Genomic DNA, 8,921 nt, shown 5'->3' with positions numbered 1-8,921 from the left:
CAGACTATTTGTCGAGATTTCCCAGTCAGATTAGCTCGACGACTGATGAAATGGTGGACGATGAATGTGGTATGATTGCAACGGTTGAGGTTGACCATGTCTGTGTTTGCTCTGAGACAGTGGAAGGAAAAGTTGCCTGGAGACAATGACTTGTGTGCCATAATGAGGTTCATTGCTGAAGGCTGGCCATATGAGAGAGACTTGACGATGGCGATTCAGCCATTTTGGAAAATTTCAGATGAACTTACAATTGAGGAGGGCATTCTCTTGAGAAATGATAAACTCATTCCTCCGGAGGAATTGAGGAGTTCAATAGTGAAGAAAGTGCATGAAGGCCATTTGGGGGCCACTATGACCAAAAGACGAATACGAGACAGCTTTTGGTGGCCACATATGGATAGTGAAATTGAGCATTTGGTAAAGAATTGTGCTGTATGTTCTAATTCTGACAAGAGTTTGAAAACTGCGACACCACCCCTTATGCCTATTGCAAGTCCTGGAGGTCCGTGGCGAAAATTGAGGGTGGATATGGTGGGACCCTTTCACTTGCTTAATTCCAGTCTACGGTATGCATATGTAGTGGTGGATTATTTCTCGAAGTGGCCTTATGTCAAATTTGTACAGGAGCCTAATGCTAGATCTTTAGTGACCTTTTTAAGAGAAGTGTTTATGAATGAGGGCTTTCCGGAAGAAATCATTTCGGACAATGGTGTTCAGTTCGTGTCTGAAGAGTTTGAAGCATTTTTTAACCAAGGTTCAGTCAAACACCTGAGATGTTCCCTCTATCAACCTCAAAAAAACGGTTTGGTGGAGAGATTCAACTGTGTGGTGGGGGACTGTATCAGGTGGGCATTGAAGAATGGGTGTGATGTGTTGGCGTCTGTACAAGCTATGCTTTGGTTTTACAGAACAACTCCTCATTCTACCACGGGGGTATCTCATTTTGAAGCTCTGAAAGGGAGAAAGCCTAATACCCAAATCAAACCTGGGTGGATGTCTACATTTTTTGAACAAATGCTAGTCGGAGAGCATGCTGATGTTATCAAGGCCAATGTGGAAAACAAGCAGTTTACACAAAAGAGATACTTTGACAATAAGAAAGGGGTTAAAGAGTCATTTTTGGCGGAAGGTGATTGGGTAGTGATAAAACTGCCAATGTTTGTTAAGAAAGGTAATGCCAAATTTTCCGAACCTGTTTGTGTTGAACGTGTTTCGGGCAATGCAGTGAGGGTGCAAGGCAACAAGTGGTGGAACAAATCCAAAGTGGTTAAACTGAAGGGGAACTGGGATCCTCAGGTTGTGACCAGGCGAGAGTTGGTGTTAAAATCAAATATTTCCTGAGGGGCCACAAAGCATGCTCCGTAGTGTGCCCAAAGGCTGCATTGATGCAGGCAGCACAGTGGGGCTATGTGAGTTGGGGGATGGGAGATATTTAGGTTGTTGTAAGGGGAGCAAATCATGCTATGGTCCTTGAGTCCTTGAGTTATTTTGATGATTTCATTCCATACTGTCCTCTAAATAATGCCCTTAATCTCCAATGCGTCATAGATTTCACAGTACTGTGTTTTGCTGTTTCTGAATCACTGTCCCTTTATTGCACCTCGGGGTAAGTCTTGAGAGAGTCAAGTGTTAAAAAGAAGTAACTTGATTGTATTGGAATGAAATGGGATTGACAATGTGAAACCAAAAACCTAGTATGAATCTGTCTTCCCAACTTGACTAAACTGTGTGATTATAGGCAGTTGTCTAATTTCATTCTGCCTCCTTTTTCTTCATTATGACATATACAAGGACCATGACATACATGAGTTCAGCATATACCCTGTCCAAAACCTTCTTTTGTGTTTGATTTAATAAACTATAATATTGTACATGTGTAATAGCAACCCAGGACACCCAGAAGGTTCAATTTGACAACTCACTTGCCTAAGTTCCCTATTGGCATTGTTTCTGGTGGGAGAAGGCATGAATGGTTCTATATTAATTTTTGAAAACTATCAGTTTCAGAAAACATATTTTTGAAGGCACTGACATAATTTGAAGTACTAAGGTGAAATGCGTATGCATGTAATAAAATACACTTGTTTGAATTCTGAAGAAATGGCATCATATTTTTGCACATCTGTTTCAGGATTTCTTTAACAATTAATGTGTTCATAAATTTAAGTGTTGCAGGACACCTAATGTGTTTCTTCTCTTTTATTTTTGTTAATGTGTAAATGAACCCTTCCATGTTTATTTCATATCTTTCTGAATGTTAGTAGTGCTGTCTTAAGTAAATATCATTCCAATGAAGTCCTTTAGGTGGTGGCCAGGTATAAAGGTCAGGATGGCCGTATGCCACCCCTGCCCATACTTTGAGTATTACTGCCTACGGGAAGCTCACTTGGTAGCAAGATTTATAAATTTGTGGCTAGGCATTACCTGGCACTGGAGTTACTGCATCCCAGCATGTTAGGCATATTAAACGTCTTTAATTTATGGCAGCAGACTCAGTAGAAGCCATTTGATGAACTAAAATGCAAATAGAATACTGGCAGTGCACCGCAATCAACAATATTTAAATGTCCAATTCTTTAATGTAGTTTTATTCAAATCTTCTCTTTATTCTTTTTTCTTAAAACAGCACATATTCCTAGCAGAAACTGCCAACGCGTTTCGTCCCTAACAAAGGACTTCTTCAGGACTTTAATATAATAAATATAATTCCTTTTCAGTGTACACATACACATATATATCAATAAACATAAATAACAACAAAAGACTTTAAAGAAAAAACAAAATAATACATATAAGAAATATACATATTTTAAAGACAGAAAAACACATTCTTAAAAAAAACTCGAACTTTACTCAATAACCTGTAATGAAAAGAGCCTAGCAAGGGAATACTTGGCTATACAAAACAGAGAATACATATACAAAAAACATACCAAGAATATATACATAATAACCTACTGTTCATACTAACAAAAACAGAAAATGTAACTATAGAAAACAGACGAATATACATATATAAGCAAAAGGAAAAGCAAAAGACTACATACTACCCACAACATATAATCAAAAAGCACACACCATTGATGTCCCATTTTTTTGAAAACATGATTTTTAATTATACAGATATCCAGTTATACATACTTACTAATCTATATCACAAAATTGTCAAATGTATGTTTATTAATCAAAAAACATGTTTGACACCCACAAATCTAAAACCCTTTTACCAGCCTAGTGCAAAAACATATAATAATATTATACTTTTATTTAAGCCATAATTAACATTTGATGCACTATTTCCCTCATTACGAGTCTGCCAGTCTTCTGGCTGCTAGACTCGCGGTCCCAATGCCGACGGACCAGCAGTGAAGACAGCCATATTACGAGTGTGGCGCTTTGGCCTGTGCCAAACCGCCACTTTCCCATTCCTACCGCCAAGGCAGTTGAACTTCCGGGCGGGAGATAAGCATCTCTGACCCGGCGGTCCACAAAAACCGCTGGAGGTATTACGAGACCTCTTTCCACCAGGGATTACGTGGTGGTAGCACCACCACAAAAGCCCTGACAGGAAAGGCTACCAGCAACAGGAATTTGTATTCCTGTTGTCAGTAGACTACTCTCCCACCCCCATCTACCCAGGAGCCCCCCATCCTCCTTCCCTTACAACATTCGCACCCCACACCCCTGAATCCCCCAGTAACCCCTCAACCCACGCTCCCAGTAGTAACCCTCCCACCCCCCTACAAACACATGCTTATCCCCCACCCAGATCCAGTACTAGCCCCCCCACCCCCGCATACATGCATGCACCCACAAGTACCCACAGACATGCACACCCTGACAATCACTCACACTCACCACACCCTTACACTCACACGCACACACACACACACATAACACCCCCAAATCCATACACACACACTCACATGCATCCATTCCCACCCCTCCCCTTGCAGAGGACACTTACCTCATCCGACGAGGTGCTCCTCCTTGAGGGGACGGGACCACACCATCAGGACACCACTAGGCTGTATTACAGGTCAAATACGGCTAGAGGAGTTCTTTTTTCACTGGGTGGGGCCGGCGGTGGAACCACCTCTGTACTGCCGACCGCCAGCAGGACTGCTGGCGACTTTCCACCTAAATAATGGCAGAAAGCTACCAGCAATCATAATAGCAGTGGTAGTCTAGTGGTGGCTTTGGCATTCTTGGAAAAAGACCGCCAAAGTCATAATGAGGGCCTATTTTTCTGATTGTTGATTCATAATTAGGGCAATTTTATATAAGTGTAACATACTGAAACAATACTTCTTTATGGTGTTGTCTTAGTTATATGACACCTCTTGAACTATGAGCTTGTAATGGTGGGAGTACATGATCCATTGTGAAATGCAACATTCTTGAAATTAGATAGGGGTTTATTTCTAACATTAAGAAGAGATTCTACCTAATGTGAGGAACGCAAATACTCTATTTTTCCATCCATATAATGCGTGGCATACTCTCTACATATAGCTACTTCTCCACGCCAGGTTGAGTGGAAGACCAACATGAATCTAGTAATACCTATATGCAAGTGTTTCATCTTATAACGACCCTGAAAGTGTGGTACTGAAACATTTGTTCTGAAGTGATTTGGAAAAGATGAGCTTTGTCTATGATGTAGAGATCTAATATTAGATCCACGCTATTATATTCTTAAGTAGTGAACTCCCTTAATGAATTAAGTAATTCTAGTATGAAATTTGGATGTTCAGGATGGCTTGATCTGTAAAAAAATATTTTGAGCCTGGCTGGAAGTTTTTTTTTTATTACCTTGGGTTTTATTCTTTTTCCTGTAGTCAACATCTTTGGAACTATTGATTTAGAGCAGATATGTCATATCACCGTGCTACTAGTGGGATTTGTTCTCATGGGCACACCCATTTTAAACCTGGTTAGGTTAGTATTTCAACTAGGATCAATTTATTTATAGTAGATATTTTCACAAGTAAATAATGGAGCGTTCGGTTTCATTACCACCCTAGGTTTAAAAAAATTGTTTCCTTGCGTGATTGAGGGGATTTCACCAAAAATAAAACCACAGATTGAATGTGATCATAGAAAGTGGAAGATAATTGCCCCCAATTATTTTTGGGTCTTGGTGTGATTTGATAATTGAATGAATGTATAGAAATGTATGAATGAGTTTGATTGGTGAATGCTAAGGATATGCACTTTTGCACCTTGAAAAGACACGTGGTGTCATGGATAATTGCATGGTTGAGTAAATTATAGTTGTATTCTTGTACCAGAGGGTCAGCACATATGGTCTATAAATGAGTTTCACTCACTGAATATGTTTCTAGAGTTTTAATCCTTTATCATCAATGAATGTTTATATGTATGTCACAAAACTGTGTAGTGTTTCTTGTCCATCAAATGTTTTTGTTTAAGGAACTGTATTATATTTTTTATAGATATTCAGTTGTGAGGAGTCAACTAATTACATATTCTGAGGAAGGTGGTACATATTGTTGAAGACCACCAAAATGCATTGACGAAGCGGACAAACGTCACCCACAGTGCATGGACGATTTCATGATGTCACTGAACATATTTAGTCACATCCAGTGACACAGTATCTTTTCATTGAGAAACTGATTTGTCTTTTTTATTCTTCCCCTTTTCCTATTGTTGTGTTAAATATGTGTTTTTTTGTTATCTTTGTTAACTTGGTACATTGATTGTGCAATGCAAATCATTCTTTACTCAATGTATTTTAAATACATTTATAATGAAATGATCAATGCGTTTTGTAAAATTCCAGTGGTACTAAATTTGCTGTATTCTGATGACTAAATGTGAGTGTATTTATTGTTGAAATAATGTAGCAAAGGGAACCTGTTATATTGCTTGGTTGCTTAAACCCAGTCCCATTGCTTTGAGGGATTTGTCTCTTCTATTCACAAAAAAACATTAAGGGCCTCATTCACAAAGGTAAATTTTCACTTTTGTGTAAGTTCATAATTGTTTGTGATTCACAAATTTACTTTACTAGTGATATCTTTACAAAGCCTCCACACCTAAAAATATAGGACAGTCCTATCTTTTTATGTGTGGAGCTCTGCACTCTTAAAGATACTACTAGTAACACATCTTTGTGAACCACAAACAATCGTAAACTTAAACAGAAGTCTAAGTTTACCTTTGTGAATCAGGCCCTTAATAAATACAAAAATGCCTGGTTGCACTTACTGTTCCAGGACCACAATACACACCAGGAAACAATCCTCAGTAGCCTTTGAAGCAATCTGATTGCTTCACTCCGCTTTTTCTTTCTACCTCTTAACATTGTCCTGGTCTATCAGCTATACTCAGGCAGTTACTCTTCCATCTTGTATAATGGTCACACAGATGGAGCCATTCAGTTCACACCACTGTCTGAGCTTTCTTGTAATGTTTTCAAATCTTCTGATTCTAGTCCTGCACTACCCACCAATAAAAATTGATATGACTCATCATGCAAGGTCTTCAGATATAAAGTGCATGGCCAAGTGCTCTGAATTCAATGCTTGACAATTATATGATTACGATGGTCCCAAATTTATATATTATGCAGAAATAAAAATTATACTTGTTACTGTACCACCCCTCAGAAAGAGATATCAATAAAGATGTCATGATTGAAATTCATGCATGATCCATTATATATTTTTGTATTGTATATTTTGGTGGAGTTATTGAAAATAATAAGTAAAATATTACACTGTGTCGTTGTCTGAACTAAAAAGAAGCAAAAACTTTTAATTATAGATTTCTGACATTGGGGTTTTAATAAAACCATGTTATCCTTTGTTGAAGGGGAGATTTTTGAAGCCGCAGCCTCCAAAGCTAGGCTAACAACAGGCCCTTATTTTATTTAGAATATTCAGTATTTGGTTACCTTACACAAAGGGCAATGACCTGAGTGGTATGGGCTATCATAATCTAAATGCATTATCATGCCTATAGTTTACGGGCCTTATTTAGAATTTGGGTGACAGGATACTCTGTCAAAATGTGACAGATATTCCATTTGTTCTATTACAAGTGCCATAAACTATAATCCACTTGCAAAACGGAAGGCGGAATATCCGTCAGGTATGTAATGGAGCGTCCGGTCAACCAAATTCTAAAAAAGGGCCTAATTAACTGGAGAGAAGGCCACGGGCTGAGTGTAGGCATCTAATTTGATGAAGCACGTTTCACTCATTTTCCAAAATAGCATCATATCCTTGTAAAATGTTGGTTTTGAAACCACAGCTTTCTGTGTTATACAAGCAGCCAAACCTAATAAAATACAGCTAATTGAACAATATCCAGTATTTCAAATGCTATTTTCAATAAACATACCCCTTATTTACAATCAACTCTGCCTTTGACCCCTTGATTTCTGGTGTCACCGGACACCCTCAAGGGCATTTAAGACAGCCTGACATGATTATCCAGTATGCAAAAGTACACTATAAAAATAACTGAAAAACATTGTTGAAGGTAGCTTACAGCTAACGTTGTCAATATTAAAATAACATTAGTTGAAAGAACCGTTAATCATGCAGTGAAAAACACAACATAGCTTAAAGTAATATAAACATAAGAAACAATAAACTATTAGCAACAATTTGATTAATTTGATCATTACGATGGTACATACGGTGTCATTAGAGTTGTATATATATATATATATATATATATCTATATATATATATGTATACATATGGGTATAGATTGTATATATATATATATATATAGATATATATATATATATATAACTATCATCTTTATTTGATTATAGCAATAATCTTGAAAGGAAATGAATAAACAATCAACCCAAACATATTTGAGAAAGGCACATTTAAAAATCCAACAAGTTAAAAAAAATTAAGAAAAAACAACGATAAAAGAATAAATACCCATTCAGTTCATCAATAAAAACCGTGCCATAAGTTATTGAAAAATCAAGGCCTTACTTCAGGCTAACACACCCTTCAGGAAAGAAAGAACGGCCAGCACCTCCACCTCAGAGTTTAACAGTTGCAGAAACCAGAGAGCTGCCCGAAACTACCAAAAACCTCTGGCCTTCAAAATTGGTAACAGGAACCTGTATCGTAAAAAATCATAGTGGGTGCAGAAGAGAAAAAACTGTTCCAGGGACTAGGGTGAACCGCCGTCACAGGTGCACACCAAAATCACATTGGGCTCATACTGTCTAGAGGAAAACAGATGTGGACACAAATTGCACCCAGCTGGAACATGGTTAAAGAGGATCTTTCCCAAGGGTGCCTAACATAGCTAAAGTAGGGTTTAGGGCCAGCCACTGTTTTCAAGAGCAAAAGAGACTGAGTAACAGGTTCTTGCTGTCCTTCTTACTAATGCACTGTGGGTTACTAAACAATTTGGGGCAACCTAAAAACTGGGTGACAAATTTGATGTACTCTAGCTATGGAATCTTGGGACCATACGCACACCCAAGACAGTACCCCATGATATCCCTGTTCAGGGCTGTGAGCTCCCCACTCCACACTGAAATTCCCAATTGCAACTGGGCTCATTGCACATGGTACTCTGCTAAGTCCAGACCCAATTCTTCATGGACAAACGGCATTAAGCTAGACGGATCCACACCCAGCAGCCTCCTACAAAAGAGATTCTCTTCATTTTGAATGGCTCTGAAATTACTAACCCCCCAAATAGCACCTCCATACAATAGCAGGGGAAGACACTTCAAGGGGACAGAACCTGTTTGCTACCTACTGTAAGTGCAAATTTAAACAGTGAATCACAAGCCTGGCTAAAGCAAGTACATCAACTTGAAAGACATTTCCCCAATTAACACATCGGTCAAAAGTAACTCCCAATTTAGGAAAAGTATGCCACCCTACTTACATCCTTCCCCTTAA

Source organism: Pleurodeles waltl, chromosome 8 (assembly GCF_031143425.1).
Source record: "Pleurodeles waltl isolate 20211129_DDA chromosome 8, aPleWal1.hap1.20221129, whole genome shotgun sequence".
Taxonomy (NCBI): domain Eukaryota; kingdom Metazoa; phylum Chordata; class Amphibia; order Caudata; family Salamandridae; genus Pleurodeles; species Pleurodeles waltl.
The sequence above is the reverse complement of the archived record's forward strand: the minus strand, read 5'-3'. Positions refer to the sequence as shown.